This window comes from Heliangelus exortis, chromosome 4, assembly GCF_036169615.1.
Source record: "Heliangelus exortis chromosome 4, bHelExo1.hap1, whole genome shotgun sequence".
Taxonomy (NCBI): Eukaryota; Metazoa; Chordata; class Aves; order Apodiformes; family Trochilidae; genus Heliangelus; species Heliangelus exortis.
Window position 1 is genome coordinate 28,040,021 of NC_092425.1, and position 16,518 is coordinate 28,056,538.

Below are 16,518 nucleotides of genomic sequence, written 5' to 3' on the forward strand. Positions count from 1 at the left end.
AAATTAAAAATTAAGAGATAGTATCTGACAGTGATGATCATTTCTGAAAGATCAATGAACTATATGTTACATTGAGGAGCAGGTCTGTGTGTTATTCTTTTATTGGATAAATGCTCAGTTAAGTTGCAAAACTTGGTATTAGTTAACACAGATTTTTCTGCTCTGCTGGTTGCTTAAGCATTCTCCCATCAGGAGTTTGTCCCAGCTCTCTCCATCATCAAACAGGCAGATAAAAGTTAGGAAACAGCTCTGTTAGGTCTTTTTCTTTCTGGAGCAAAGGACAGAAAACTTTTGACTAAAAGTTCCTTTTTAAAAAAAAACAAACTGGTACACAGAAGAGATTAATTTTGATCGCATTTCAGTGATAGCTTTTCTCACTCAAAAATTAGCTTTTAGAAGTAGTAACTTACTATGAATCAATAATATGTAAGTATTTTCTTCTGTCCCCTAGACTGTAGTGACTCCACAGGCCATTTGCATGGTGCAGGATTTCTGTAGATTCTGTTTGCTAAAAGATTTTTCTTGAACAGATGTTTCTTTTATTTTCACCCCTTTCGCCCCAAACTCAGACAAATGTGTCTGAGTTACACACTTGTATCATATTGATAAATACACACTTGTATCATATTAGTGCTTAATTTATTTACCTCTTTTGGTAGCTTTAATAATTATCACCATGACAATGAACAATATAGAAGTATAGTGTGCTACATTATAGTTTCTTGCAACCCATAGGATTTTCCATGATTACTGTAGCAAAGGGCACCTCAGTCAGTAGCTTGATGACTAATGTTGAGCAAAACTGTAGAGCAGTGTGCTGCTTGCTTCTCTTAGATGAGTCTCTGATGTGTTTGGGTCTAACTCTTCCTAATCTAGAAGAATAGGATTGCATTGCATTCTCAGTAACTGGGTAGATCCAGTATAGCTATTGTGTAAGATGCTGTGTTTCTTTTTGTGTTCATCTGCCTGATCATATTTGTGATACATGAAATTCCAGGAAATGCAGACGAAACAGTCTAAAACTTTTTTTCCCTTTTCTTCCAATGTTGGAAGTAACTCTTTTGAGATGGGCGAAACATTGTTTTTTGTGTATATGGGAGGTGGTATCTTTCCCAAGATCTTGACACAGGGACAGTGCTACAGTGACTCAGGACAACCTTAGGTCTGGATTTCTGAACTTTCAGATATTTAAAAAAATATTTGACTAGGAAGCAGGGGATTTTGACAAGTGTACAGGGTGCCGCACTAACCCCCTTATCCCGATCTTTGCAAATTAACTTCTTACACTTGTTCTCAGTCTCTTTTCTCAGTTCTCTCTCTCTCTTTTCCCACTAAGCTTTGACTCTTGGAGAAAAACTCTAAGGTAACAGAGAACATGGTCTGATGTCCACATGAAGTTCTTACATATCCTGACTTGGAGATAGATGGGGAATAACTGGGAGATGAGGTATAAGTAAGTTTTGGAATAGCCAGACTGGAATAGCCTTTTGGAGTAAAAAGTATTTTTGAGGACAAGTAAAACTTAATGACCACATGAGAATGGTGGTGGTAGCTCAAGCTAAGTCTCTCTTGCTTAGTGTCTGGATCCCACTGTGGCTATTAGCCTAAGCCTAAAGAAGAATAAACCAGGGTTAGCATACAGACATTTCCACATTATATGACAAATGCTGACGAATGTTCTCCCATGAATTTATGTAATTATTTTTGGACTCATGTAATATGGAGTTTTGAGATTTTTAGGCATATCTTATAAGGAAATTAATCTCAAAATGAAGTGTAAGGCTGATATTCCTTCATCATTAATGCACATTAGCAGATCATCCATCAGTACAAGTTTCATCTCATTCTAATGTTGAGCCAGTGAATGCACATCAGTTAATTTAGTAAGCATGCATAACTTGGACTTCATGCTGGTTTTATGCAGGGTGTTAAACGACAAATAATATGTCACACAACATAGAGACTGCCAGTGGAAACCAACCAGACAAAATTCTCTGAATGTGTTTGTATTGGCAGTTATGTGGCTGTAATGTTTTCGGTCTGGTCTTAGTATACCTAGTTCTGGATTTGCTTTACTGGTGAACCTATAAAGACATTAGAGCCCATTAATAAGAGAAAAGATAAACATTGTGATTATATGATATTCACTCAGGACTTTAACCTAACACAAGTAAGACATTGCTGAGTTACTAACTGGCAAATGAAAATTGTAGCACATATGACATCAATTATTTAAAAAGTCCTTGAAGCAGAAGGAGGTTCTTTGGCAGAAATCCTTGTAAAGAATAGATTACTGAGTAAATGGAAATGCATGATACAATAAGGAAGAGATTAAAAAGTTTATTTTCATTTTACAAGGGGAAGCAGTGCCTCACAAGTCTATTAGAAAGTTCTTTGAAGGAGTCAGTGAAAATGCTGGTTAGTACAACATACTTGGCTTTTCAAAATGCTGTTAACAAGAGTCTTCATTGATAAGGAGACTCTTCTCACAGACTTAATTGCTCATTAAAAGGAAAAAATATGAATGAATGGTTTGGCTCCACAGTGAAGGTGGTTACCGATGGACTCTTACAAGATTTTCTAAACCAGGAAGGCAGTGAATAGTCAAGTTACAACATTTCTGCTAATGCAGAGCTGTCTAAAATGAATAGCTGGGAATCACATAAAGGTTTCACAGTGGAGAGAGTGACTGATAGAATGTTTAGATGCCTTTGTGCCAACAGATGCAAAAGAATGGGGAGGATGGGGAACAACCCTAACTGTATGTAATACAATGCTGGACTCTTGGCTAGCTTCTAGCTTTGCTAGCAGAAAAAACAAGACCTGACAGTTTGATGCAGACAGAATTCTGGCTCTGTGGCTCTCAAGCAGGCGAACAAGGTGTTAGGTATTCTGATGAAGTATGCAAATAACAACACAGAATATCCCATTACATCAGAGTTTAAGTTCAGAACATTAATAGTAGAACTGGAAAAGGCAAACAGCAGACAACAAGACCAACAGAGATATGGAACAGCTTAGACTAAACAGACTAAACACTAAACAGGAGAAAACCACTGTTGTGATCCTGGAAAACAGCTGGCTGAGGAGTTAAGTGGTTGTGACACCATTTTGAGTGTCCTGGACAAAAAAAATAGGGATAGTAAATTAAGACCAAAAAAAAGGAGACATAGCTACATGTTCACAGAACATGGAGCTACATGATGGAATTCATTGCCACAGAATGATGAGAAAACCAGAAAGTATGAAAAGCCTAAAAAACTCCGTAAAGGGGTTGGTCTGTTGGGAACTTTTTAACACAATAGTCCAGTGGCAATTTTGTCTGATTTGTGAAGGAACAAGATTTTAGGTTGCCAAGAGTTGTTGGTATACTCCTAGATGCTTGGTCCTTATATTTGCCCTAAATTCTTAGAATTTTTCATAAACACATAATGCTGGCTTCCACCAAAGGCCAGTTTCTGGGTTACATATACCCTGTGTTACCTCTCAGTTGGAAAGCAAGTGGAAGAATACATTTTTCCTGTTGAGGGATTTGAGTTTGTGTGAGTTCATGTTTAAATGTTTTCTGAAGGCATGGACCATGTCCTGAGTCACTAGGATGTTCCACTGAGAGTTTTCTGATAGCAAAAACATCAGGAAGGGAGTCTTAGGTGAACCAGTAGGTTCAGTAGTGTGTATTAATGGAATGTAGAAGTATATGCAGTAATATTTGTTCATCTGTCAATCATTACTTAACAGAAGAAGAACCATGTACTAAATACTAATTATTTTAAAGAATAAAGGAGGATTTTCCAAGGTAAATGTCAGTCCAATTTTATTGGCACTTCTTTCTCTTTGAAACACAACTGTGGTGCAGTAAGGCCATAAAGTGGAAGACTGACCAGGAGAGAGATTTCAGGCATATGAGGTTGTGTGATATGTTTTCATTTCAAAAAAAGCAGAGTCCCTGTCTTAAAATACTGCTGATTTAGAGAGACAGGAAGGAGGGTGAGCAAGGGTTGATATTCTTCCCAGAAAAACATCCTGTAAACTAGTGGAATATGCATGGAGTCAAGAGATGTGATACTGTTTCTTCTACTCACTGATGCTTATGCATACTAATATTTAATATCCCTTTTTATTTTTTTTTTCTGTGCCAAGTCTCTAATACTTCTCTCCTAGCAGACAGTTTCTAACCCCTCTGCCACCCCACAGAAGCATTTTTAGTGGAGAGCTGTGACAGCGCTCAGATCCTAACACGAAAACCAACACGACCAAGCTCTATCTCCTGCCATACCTTTCTGTGCTTGGCATCATCCCTCTCCACCCCCCTCTCTCTCCCAGCGGGACTCCAGCACTGCGAGAGCACGACCCCGTTGCTCAGAAGCCGCAGGGTGTCTCTGTGATGCCCGGCACGGCTCCTGCGTCTTGTGATTGCCTCTGAGCATTCCCTCTTTCCTTCCTTCCTTCCTTCCCCCCGCGGAGCAGCATCCCCGCCATCACCCGCCGCTGCCCCCCGCGCCGCCGCTGCAGTTGCGGCGCTGTGACCGCCAGAGGGCGCCGGTGCTGCCGCTGCCGCCGCTGCGGGAGGGAGCGTCGGGAATGTTGGGAAGCGGCCCCCCTGTCACATGCGGGTGGATGTGGTTCCCGTTCCACCCGTGCCTGCACTTGCACAAGTGTGCAGGAGGGCGAACCCCGGCCCCTCTCGAGCCCTAAGCTGTTCCTTGGAAGAATTAAGTGGGAAGCTGCCTTGGCAAAAGCACGTCGCTGTGTTGGAGGGCTTAAGTGTCTCAAAAAGTGTAGGATTTGTGTTTGACTCAATCTTTTACTCGATTCGTGAATAACAAATATTTTTATTATGCAGAGGACCCTTAGGTGTTTTCATGTTTCATGGATATCGTTGAAAATAAGTGATCTAATTTATTTGCAGTCCTCATATCAGCCTAGAGGTTATCTTAATCCTGTCTGTTGTCATTTAACTGTTTAACTTTGCATTTGGTGTTCTGCCACTACTACAGTCCACAGAGAACTAGTCTGGCCCTGCATTTTGTTTGGTAGGAAGAACCACCGTGAGAATAGCTGGATAGGGTCTGTAGCATGTGGCACAGAAACATGAAATTCCCTCCCTCTCTTTCCCTGTCTTGTGCTGCTCATACTGGAGACGTTTTTTTTGCTGAAGATCAGATATCCAGTAACTGCATCCCAAGTCATAGTCTTGCATCTCCCTAATCTGAAGTACCTTAGGCAGTGATCTAATAAATCACTTTGTCTTCCCGATTAATTTCTATTTAATTACTCACACAAGTGAGAATAGGCCCAATTATATAAGGAATAATAGCAGCAATAGACTAGTCCTGAGGAAAAAAAACCAAAAAACAAAAACCAGCCAACCAAACAAAAAACATTTAAAAAAAATCAAAACATTGTTAAAGCATGATTTTCTCCTGAAGGGCAAAGGATGCTGGTTTTTTTTGATTGTCATAGAAATCTCCTAAATTCCAGGCCAGGAGTTTAGTCATTCAGCTGTGGTTTTTTCATGCAAATTCAAGGACTAGTAGACTAAAATTGTAACTATTAATTTTGTTGGTGTTTCAGTTCCTGCTTAAGTGTTCTCTCATCCAGCAGTGGCTTCTGTTTCTTTATCTCACCTATACCTATATTTTCTCTCAAAATTAAATAAAGTGAAAATCTGCCCTAAAATTTTTGCAATGCAGTCCTCATAAAAATGGCTTTTCCCCCCCCTCTAATCACCATAACTACTAGAGCCATTCAGGTTTTCTTGTCTAGCAGAAAGTTAAATTAAATTTGTAGTTGATATGACAAAATTAGTGACTTATAAGAGAAACATGGAGTATTTTCACTAAATTTGATAGCAAGAATATGGTTTGACTATCAGTTTGTCTGTTCTGCCATTGCCATTTCATATGGGTGCATTGACACAGCTTGGAAAGGACACCAGTAAGTTTCTGTCATATAAGATGTATTTTCTGGAATCCAAGGTTCTTAAGAGTTATTACACACTATATAAAATATTCAGAGACTTTGCATTACAACTTCTGTTTATAAGGCAGGAAAAGCTGACTAATTTCTATTACCTAGTGCATCACTGCTGTCGGGTAACTGTAAGTTTGCCAAAAACTTCAAATATTTTGTGTGTCAGAATTGCAACGATTTTGCCAACTCTTTACTACGTTTACCTCTAGCTAAGCTTGTGATTTTCATTCCCTTTAATAAATTAATGGTTCCATCCATAGTGCAACTATTTTGATTGCACATTATCATCTGTCCAAATGCAGTCCGATGAAACAAAGTTCTTTATCAGATATCTAACAGAGCTCAAGTGTGTGTTAAGATTAATGCTGTAAGGAGTACTATGAATAACTATCATATTCCCCTGGCAATTCCATGTAGTTTTACTCCTTGGCCTTTTAGCAGCATGGTTTACTTCAGACTGAGAGATTCCCTCCTTGGAAATAACTGCAGTCATCTTTGTTCTAGTCTTTAAATGTGATGTGTGTGCTTCTGGATTTTTATGGACGTGTATACCTTTAAACTGTTAAAGAACAGCAGCCATTTCAGTTTTGTGTCTTTTATGCATCTGTTATGTTTTTTTACACGTTGTTGCTGGTAGTTTAAACAGATGTTTGTCCTCAAAATTAAACCATGAACTAAGTGGCTAAGCAGTGTCATATGCTCAGAATGGCAACAATGAAACAAAACATAGGAAGATAATTCTCTGAGAATTGTAGCCACTGACTTTTCCAATCTGTCAGCTTCACTGAAACTATTCTAAAAACTGTGTGATTAGTTCAACAGGAAGATTATGCTAATGCATGGCTTTTTGGTTTTTTTTTTACATTGTGATTGATCACTTTGTTTCTAGTCGCACACCTTACATCTGGTAGCAGCATGTGATTTTATGTTTGATTAAAGTTGATCTGCTTTATGCTTCTGCATGGTCTGTTATGGATTATAATAGGTAGGAGTGCAGCCAGGTGTGGCTATAGAGCTATTGTTAATGTAAAATGGTGCACTCTTGTCCAGAACCTACAAGGTCAAAGTATTGGTCAACAGAAAGTGATTTACAGTCACTGTCATCTTTTGCTATCGTGAGAAATGAAAAAACCCACAACATAGTGAGTATGGGTGGGAAGTTGAGAAAATGATAAATAGCCCAGTACTGCTAAAGATTAATTTAGCTACTAATCCATACACAAAATCTGTCTTTCTTACCCTTATTATGACTGATAATTTAAAAAATCCCAATGATACTTTCCAATTAAATAAAATAGCAGAATTTCAGACTAGAAATTAGGGAAAGCTTTTTCACTGAATGGGTAGTGAATCAGTCGAGCCTCAGATGCTGTGGGATCCCAGTCCTTGGGTATTTCTAACACTCAGCCAAAACCATGGATGACAAAATGCTAGAGACAGTCTCACTGAAGCAGCAAGCTGGCTAGAGGCTTCTAGAGGAAATTTTCAACAAGTATTTCTGTAATTTTACAGTATAAAAAAATATTTGCACATAGGGAGTAGAATGTCAGCATTTTGCATGGTTGAAGAAAAGTTTAACTTTACAGTTTGTTTAATGGTATTTGAGATAATTTTGTCCTAATTTTCATGGTCAAATTTTTCATTTGTCTCTAACTAACAGACAATTAAACATTGAGCTGTAAGAGAACATAGGAGGAAGCTATCTGCATTTACTAGTGGAATTATGTGAATTAGTCAAATGGAATTACCATACTGGGAAGAGCAATTGAGTATGAGAATTAAAAAATCTCAGTTTGCAGAAGCAGCTTGCAAGCATCACGTTTACAAAGTTTCAGTGCAACCTGAACGGACATAAATTTATAGGAAACTTCATCATAATTATATTAATCTCTTAAATACCTGTATATTAACCTAATCCTTTTACAGCTTAAAAGCAGGGTTTATGACCTCTAATTCCTCAGGCTGTGAAGGTTTGTCAACATTCTTTGTTCACACAACAATCAAATAGTGTAACTAGAACTCTAAAGAATAATGCCATTAATGTAGATATCTGGGCCTGACTGTGAACAGAAGGACTTGGAGTCTAGAGGTAGAAATACAATTACGCCACCACTGAATATTTAAAAAATATGATGCTCAAAAGAAAATTCCAGTGATATAGGCAGGAGAGACAGTAGCAGCCCCTCAGAATAAAAGAAGAGCCCAGGGAATTTAATATCATGTTCTGCAACATATACTTTTCCACACATACTATTAAATTCAGAAGTCCTAGGCTGCAGTATTTCTGACTAACAGAAATGATCTTTTAGAGACAATGACTATCTAAGCCATAAGGAAACAAGGCCATACTTACCTCTGAAAAACATAGTTGTGGGAATTTTCGATATGGAAAATAAGAATGTGTTAGGCTGCTGGCTAACAAATTTGTTAGTCTCTACTTAGCCAGGGCTTTAAAGCTCAACTCCTGGATCTTAAGCTCCACCTGCAAACTGCCCAGCAGGAAATTTGCAGTTTGGAAAGCATAGGTTTCGTGTACTTGCTGTCTTCTGCTTAGCAAGCTCAGTGCTGGATTCTGCTTGTAGTTTCTGAACAGATTTCCCAGGGAGGGCTGTGCTGTGTTAATTTTGTTTAAAAACAAGGTGGATGCAAGTTATCATTGTGAGATATACCTGGAAAAAAGAATCCTGTTTTCTTACTGAGCAGATCAGAAAGAGTAATTTGGCTACTCTAGAAAGGTGATTAACCAGAGAGTGTTGGGACAGCTCAGACACAGCCTGTTTCTGTGCTGACCTGTTCGTAGTCTGTTGAACATCTCAGCTATTTTAAATCTTTTGCAAAGCACTGGTTTTTTTTTTTTGCTTTGTTTTGAATGTTGATAATAATGCTAGCATTCATTTTTACTTATTGAAAACACATTTGTTAAAAAAAGACCCCAAAACAACCAGCGAAAAACACTTGGATGCCTGGGTCCTGTGGAAGCTACTACTTTTTATTCCCCCCTTTTTTTTTTTTTAAACAAAGCCTATCAAGAGTACTGAAGTTGCACACATTTCAAAACAATAGCAAAATCCCATCCAAGCTAATATGCCATGGAAAATAGTCTCTAATGATAGACCTAATCCTAAAGTAATTTCATTTTGTGACTTTTGTTTATTTAACAGTGGGTTCTTAAGAAATATGTCTCAAATTTCAGTAAAGAATCCTGTAATTAGGAAATGACTAATCAAAATACCAGATCTGGAATACAGGCCAGCTCACACCTCATGGGGGGTAGGTGCTTGGCCTCAGCTTTGGCTAATGAGCTCACCTGCTCTCTGCTCTGCCTGCCCCAGGGATTAAAGAAGCAAAAGTATGTGTCTCAGCCAAGAAGGGCCGTGTCTGGAAGGGGCTGAGTGAAAGATGTGGGGCTCCAAAAAATGAGGTGGCTTGTTGAAGAGTCCAGCCTTCTGCAATATCCTTTGGGCAGGACAATAAATGAGTTAGAATTTATGACTGCACTAAGCTCTGAGCAAGAAGTGTCTGGTGCAGACTGGATGTGGTATTCCACTGCAGCTGGTACACATTGCCTTAAAAAAATTTACAACACTGCAATTCTGATCTCAAATATGAGTTGTATTTCCCTCATGGCTAATCCCCTCTCTGTGACCTGGGAGATAATTAATTGTTTTTCTCTCCATTGCAGGGGGTCAGTAGCCTTACCACCTTTCCATTTGGTACCTGTGGAGCATAAGGAGGAGTTGAGAATCACTCATTCCTTTCAGACTATAGAATTCATTAGCTCAACTAAGTTTAATGCAGAGGATTTTTTTTTTTTTTTTTTTTTTTGGTTGGTTGTTTTTTGGTGTTTGGGTTTTTTGGGGGGTTTTTTTGGTGGTTTTTTTTTTGTTTGGTTTTTTTTTTTTTTCCCAGTTAGTCTTGGAGTTGGACTTCTATTTCAGGTCCACAGGTGGAGTTTGCTGTCCAAAAGAGTTTCCACTTTCCCACATAAGCCACTATGGGTCATCTGGGCTTCATTTAGAGGTTAGTGGAGCTGAGATGTCCCCATTCCCTTTGCTCAGCCACACAGTGCTGTAGGCTTCTTTTTGTGTGCTGATCTCTTCAATGAGCTGACTTGATGCTGACTGGGTTAGCTCTTGGCTGTTTTAAAGGAAGTAGCAAGCACACAATGGTTGAGAGGAAGCAATATTGCACCATTGTGTCTGTTCCATAGTCTTGTGCAATAGTTTCCTGACTGTCAGTTGACCTAAGAAAGTCATGACCTGCTGTTAGAATCTTACTCTGACAGTACCTTGCTTATATCTTGAGGCTGTCATGGCTCATGCCACCGAAACATGAGCATGAGCCCTCAGTAGACACGAGCTTGTTAAATGTAAATGTAAAAACTTCATACTACTCCTCCTGAAGTTATGTCTTTGTGCTGTATTGCAGCTCTGTAAAGTCACTCCTGTTAAGACGTTCTCTAGGGATCAAGACATTACATTTAATGTGTAAAGTGCTTCTGATAAAATTTGCCAAAATCTGAGGGATTACTCATGTCCATAATCACCTAAAATAAAAGCCATTAGTGCTTTTACTTAGGTGATTCTTACTCCTTGTTTCCATTTTGCAGTTCAATATAGAGTATCTCAGTTCTTGCAAAGGACAATTTTTTCTTCACAGACTGAAGGGAAGCTTCTTTTTACATTGTTTGCCATCCCTTTGTCATTTTTGCATTTCAGCACTGGAGGTATTGCTGTTTGTGTGCACTTTCTTTTGCATTAGCTACAGTTAAAAATATTATTGACTACTGCTGTAGCAGTCTTGAGATAGAAATATTTTTCAGCTCTTCAAGGATATTTTGGTCTTGTTAAGAAAGACTGTTAGAAATGGGGACCCTGCTGTTGACAGTTGTTTGAAATATTGTAATTTTAAAACAAATTGAAGAGTTAAGAATCCCATTGTCTTTTTTTCACTTCTGAGTACCTAATGGATACTTAATGGCACCAGTCTTCAGTTTCCATGGTATGATTGAACATTTTGTAAGTTGCAAAGGGAACCAGAAGTGTAATGGAAGTGATGATTCTGTCACTGATGACCTTGATCCGGTGCTAGCTGGGACTGAATCTATTTTGGTTTTGGCAGTTCGAGAAGGCAAAAGTTCCACTTAGATCAAATAAGTGTGGATGTTACGATATTTGTGCTTTTTTTTTTCTCTGACTCAAAGCAAAATGCTTTGAATGGTAAACTGGAATTAAACATAGCTGAGTGCTTATAGAAACAAGTGTACAGAAGATGTGGTGAACAAGCTTATTTAGCTTGACTTGGATTTTAATTTTCAGAGGCCTCAGCAAACTAAAGTGTATGTATCAATCTTGGTCATGGCACATTTAGCATTTTTAATGGAGTCCAGCTGAACACATTTATGTAACAACCATAACTTACGGAGTCTTACAGAAATTCCAAAAGGAGTTATCTCATTTTGAGGAAAAGGTCCTACAAACTTGGTAGTTTTAAAGACATCGTGAACTGTCCCAGCACCTGAATGATAAAAATATGTTCAAAATATAAATGGAATGACCCATATTGTTCTTTTCCTATGCTCTTGTACACATTAAAGTTTTGGTACACTTCAGAACAGATATGGAGGCTTACCTACCAGGGACAAAAAGAGAAAATCTTCAAAATTAAGTTGTCTAAAGCTTTCTGCTGTTTTAAATAATTTCTACATAATAGCTAGTTTTGCATATTAATTCTGCTTAGCATAAGGTCTGTCATAACACAATCCTTTTTCTTCTCAAAGTAGATACTTCAGCTAACTGTTCAATATAGCTGTGAAATAACCTTGGCTGGCTGACAGATTCACATCCAGGTGCTCTCTCACTCCCTTTCCTCAACAGGAAAAGTGAGGGAGAAAACGAAATGGGAAAGCTCATGGGCTCGGTTAAAGAGAGGGAGATTACTCACCAATTACTGTCATGGTCAAACCAGTCCCAGCTTGGGGAAAATTAATTGAATGTACTGTCAATTAAAAATAGAATTTCATTATGAGAAACAAATGCAAGAACTAAAACATCTTCCCCTCACCCTTATTTCCAGGCTCAACTTCACTCCATTCCCAACTCCTCTACCTTCTCCCAGCTGTGAATGGAATAGAGGGATGGGAAGTGGGGATTGAGGTCAGTCCATAAGAGTTCCTCTTGTTTGCTTCTTCCTCTTCACACTTTCCCCCGTTTCATTGTTGGGTCCCTGGAAGGGGTGCAGTCCTTTCAGAACAGCTCCCATGTGAGTCCTCTCTGTGGGCTGCAATCACACAGGATAAGCCTTATCCAGCATGAGTCCTTGCTGACAAGACCTTGTTTTAACATACTGAGAGAGTACTATCTTTTTTTTTTCTTTTGGTGACATTTAACATGTTTTATAATAAAGCCAGTTTGCTGAAGCTTTTGGCAAAATGTCGTATTGTAGGTGATAAATGAGCTAACCCTTTTGCTGTGGTTTAGAAGGAACAATTTAGCAATATAGTTACATCAGACTGTGGAATGTATGCAGTGTGGGAATAAGCTTGTGGATATTTCAGTTTCAGCAGCATAATGTATGAAGAGTCAAAATGGATGGGTCATTAAAAATGATTAAGATTCTATTCAATCTCCTCTGGCTTAAGAATATTTTCTACATCCACAGTTACTTCTGTTGAATTCCTCATTAGAGTGACCAATATATTCAGCAAAACAATCTAAGATGAGGAGAATCTGTCTCTCTGATTTGATTGTGATAGACTAACCCCTAAAATTTTTGCATTTCTTTAATGGCAAGCAGATATATGAGTGAGACAGCAACAAACTGAACACTGATCTTGTGACGTCTTTTGGCATATAACGTGTGTGGCAGGAGTTGCATCAGGTTAGAGGAAGAATTTACTGCTCAGTAAGTCTCTGTCTTAAAAATTTAGACAATTTTAATATTGAAGCTATAGTTTTTTATGCTTCTCATTTCTTTTTAGAAAGCGAGTAAAAAGGAATGCTTTAGTTTTCTAAAAAAGACCTTGGCATTAGTTGTAAGACAATGGAAAATGTTCTCTGGTGTACATCAGTGAAGAAACCTTTGGGCTACTTGGTAAACAGCTGGGCTGAGATTGTAAAGTAAACCATGACAGTGACATAACCCCCGAGTACATTGTTTTAGCAGAAAAAAAGCAACTGCTGTAACTGCCTTAGGGATGTTACGAAATTGCAATATGGCATGAGAAATAACAGCTAGGGTAAAGGAGGTGTATGTGGTGACCCATAATTATGTGGCCTCTATTATGAAAACACTTGAGAATTTATGTGCTAAGAAAGTTTTTTTGACTGTGTTTTTATTGTCTTATTACTCACACACTTGGATTGGTATACATCAGGATGGAAGCACAGAAGGCATTGATTACACTGGACTTCTAAAGCCTGAAACTTGATAAAAGACAAATAAATATTTTGGACTATGAGAATCATAAAATAAGCTTATTGACTACAATTTTTAAATTTTTTTTTATTTTTTATATGGGATATCTCTTGAAATTACTCTGATCCAAATATCCTAAAATACTTTACTAACATAATACACTTGAGGAAGTTATTTTTTGTGTCTTCCTAACAGAAGTTTTGAGCTAATCAAAGGCAGGTGACATGTATTATGTACACCATGTTCCTTCTTTAGGCATCATTTTGAGCAGAAGTTTGAAGTGTTGTTTTGATTTTGGACAAATGTCTCAATAGATAAAAAAGAAATACATTTAATAGAAGAGAATCCTATGAGGAACCAGAGGAACCATTCAGCTGTTCTTCATTTATTGTGTTACATTAATCTCATTCATGTCACTTCCCTTGTCATGAGGAATTTGAAACCTTTTTCATTTACAAACATCTCTTTTGCAAATTTTTTATTTTTCCAGTATTATGGTGATAATGTGTCTTGGCTTATATTAAATCCTAAGGAGCTTACATAGGTCAAGAGAATTAAACATTTTAATAGGGAAGCAACTATTTAGGACAACAGTTGAGCTTATGCTAAATTCATCCCTGTTCAGAAAGCACTTCTGGACACACTTAGAAGACACTCAGAAGACGAGCTGTTTAGTCTCAATATTGAAATTCCAAATACACAGAAGTCAGTGCTTTACTGAAAGCAATTGGTACCTATCTCCTCTGTTGATATAAATGGGGTCTGCTGGAGCAAATCCATTTATTCTGTGGATAGCTTTTTGTACTCACCTGCAGGGATATGAAGTTATAAGCAGTTTCTTGTCAGGATCTTGAGCACAGATCTGAACTTAGGAATCCCCTTAATTACCTGGCAATTCCCAGAGAGGTTCTGCAACTTTCAAAAAACTGTGACCTCTGCTGTAGGGCACCCATCTAGTCCTTATTAGAGTAGTGCATCACAAATTAGGTGAAACTTAAGGACTGTGCATTGTGTATGTTCAATGATTTTCAGAACTGGATCTCTTGTTTTGGGTTTACATCAACATCCAATGAAAGAAGTTAAATCTTGATCCAGTAGTCTCAATATTCAGTTTAATACTTTGTAGTATATAGGCAAGTAAAGTTAAGAACACATTTTATTTGTACTGCTTTAATTAGCATTTATAATTTTGAACTGCTGATAAAGCAAATGTTATCCTCTCATTAAGGTAGATTTAATTTTGGAAAGATGACTAGATACCCTGGTCAAAACAGTTGTTTAGCATGTTATCTGGATAACAATGCATGTGCAGTATTTGAATGCAAAATGTTTGAGCATTCCATGAGGCAAAAAATGGAACTGAGGGATAACTGAGTTAAAAGTGTAATAGTTCTTTAGGCCTGAGATATCAAAAAACAACCCCAGTTACTATCAGTTTTAAAATAGCCACATCAAAATAGCTTACATACTCATAAGTATTTTAAAAATTCATGTGTACACAATTAAAGACACTTATCTAAACCATAAGTCTTTAAGCACAGAAAAGTTGGATGAAATTCAAATAACAGAAAGACACAAAGAAACACCAGCAGTGTTGCTCTCATTATAATTCTTTACTGAAAGGTAATATTAATTCATTGTCAATAATGATTATTATGTCTATATGTTGTGTCTATAACAGCACTATCTGAGAGAGCTGTATTGACATTACAAGATTATAAATTTGTATAACAAAGCTGACATTGCAGTACAGAAAGTGAAGGAAAGGTAAAGATGGAAAGTGAAAGGAAATGTCATTACATGAGAAGCTAAATCATATAAAGAGTAATTTCCACTGCATCCAGAATAAGAGAGATGTGGAGAGAAGACAGCAGGGGTCTCCAGCAGATGGAAGAATCATTTAGATACTGAAGAGCTTGAAACTTTTGAAGAAGTGAAGTGCATTCTTTTGCAATGGCAAATTTAGGACAGATGTCTGAAAGGCAAGCGTTTTCAGGAGTCTTGAAGGGGAAATATAAGAGGAAAGCAGAAAAAGAAATAAAAAGCTCCAACCTTTAACTGACTGACTTAAAAAAAAAGCCAAGTGAACTGGATCCAAGCCAAGTACGAAGGAAATTGTAACTTAGTTTTACTGGTATATTTTAGTAGTATGGCAAATCTGTCTGAAGTTGATTGATTTCAAACTGTGATTCAAAATATGTCCTGACGCAAACAGCTGCAGAATAGCCAACAGGGTTCTTTTGGAAGAATTGACAATTATATACTGAAGGGAATGGTACAAATGATACAGAGATGCAAATCAGACTTGAAAAGAATTGAAGCCTTAGGACTTTAAAAAAGCTATTTCTTTCCACAGCTTGATTTTGGGTTTCTGTCCATATTATGTTGTCCTCCAATTTATACTCCTATAGTCAATGTAGCTTGACAGAGACTCATCCAGATTTTATCCTGTAGTAGGTACTATTCAAATGACAATTCCGTTACCTCATCTTTGATGTGTCCCCCATCTCTTCTGTCTGGCCTTCCACAGAGAAAGATGACCTACAATTTACCCTTCTCTTGGGCTTCCTCTTCCTGCTTCACTGAAATTTTTCCACATGACTCTGGGTCCAGTGTCTCTATTTAAAGTTTGCTTGATTGGCATAGGGTTTATCTTTCCTGTCACGGACACCTTCATGCAGTGTGAAGCAAGTAAAGATTATCCAAATGTGATGTGGATTTAAAAAGACAGTACAGCAATGCACGAGCCAACTAAATCTCCTTTGTAGAACTGTTTTAGTGTTTTCAGTTATTCTTTCATATTACTTGAATGTGAAAAGAATTTTTTGATTAGACTGTGGTAGGTTAACCTTGGTGGGCTGCCACATATCCACCCAGTTCTCTCTGACTCCCTCCTCTCAACAGGAAAGTGAGGGGAGAAAAGGTGGTGAAAAATCTCGAGTTCAGTGAGAGACATGGAGGTCACTTACCAATTGCTGACACAGTCAAACCAGTCTCAGCTTGGGGAAAATTAATTGAATGTATTGCCAATTAAAAATAGAATCGGATGGTGGAAAATGAATGCAAGAATTAAAACACCTTCCCCTCACCCCAGCCCACCCTTCTTCCAGGCTCAGCTTCATCCATTCC

General features: G+C 37.8%; 1 protein-coding gene across 2 annotated transcripts in view; it reads left to right on the forward strand.

Annotated features, from left to right (window-relative positions):
* Window positions 1-16,518, forward strand: part of CORIN (corin, serine peptidase) — a 116,511-nt gene that overhangs the window by 25,073 nt on the left and 74,920 nt on the right. The gene's annotated exons all lie outside the window — the stretch shown is intronic.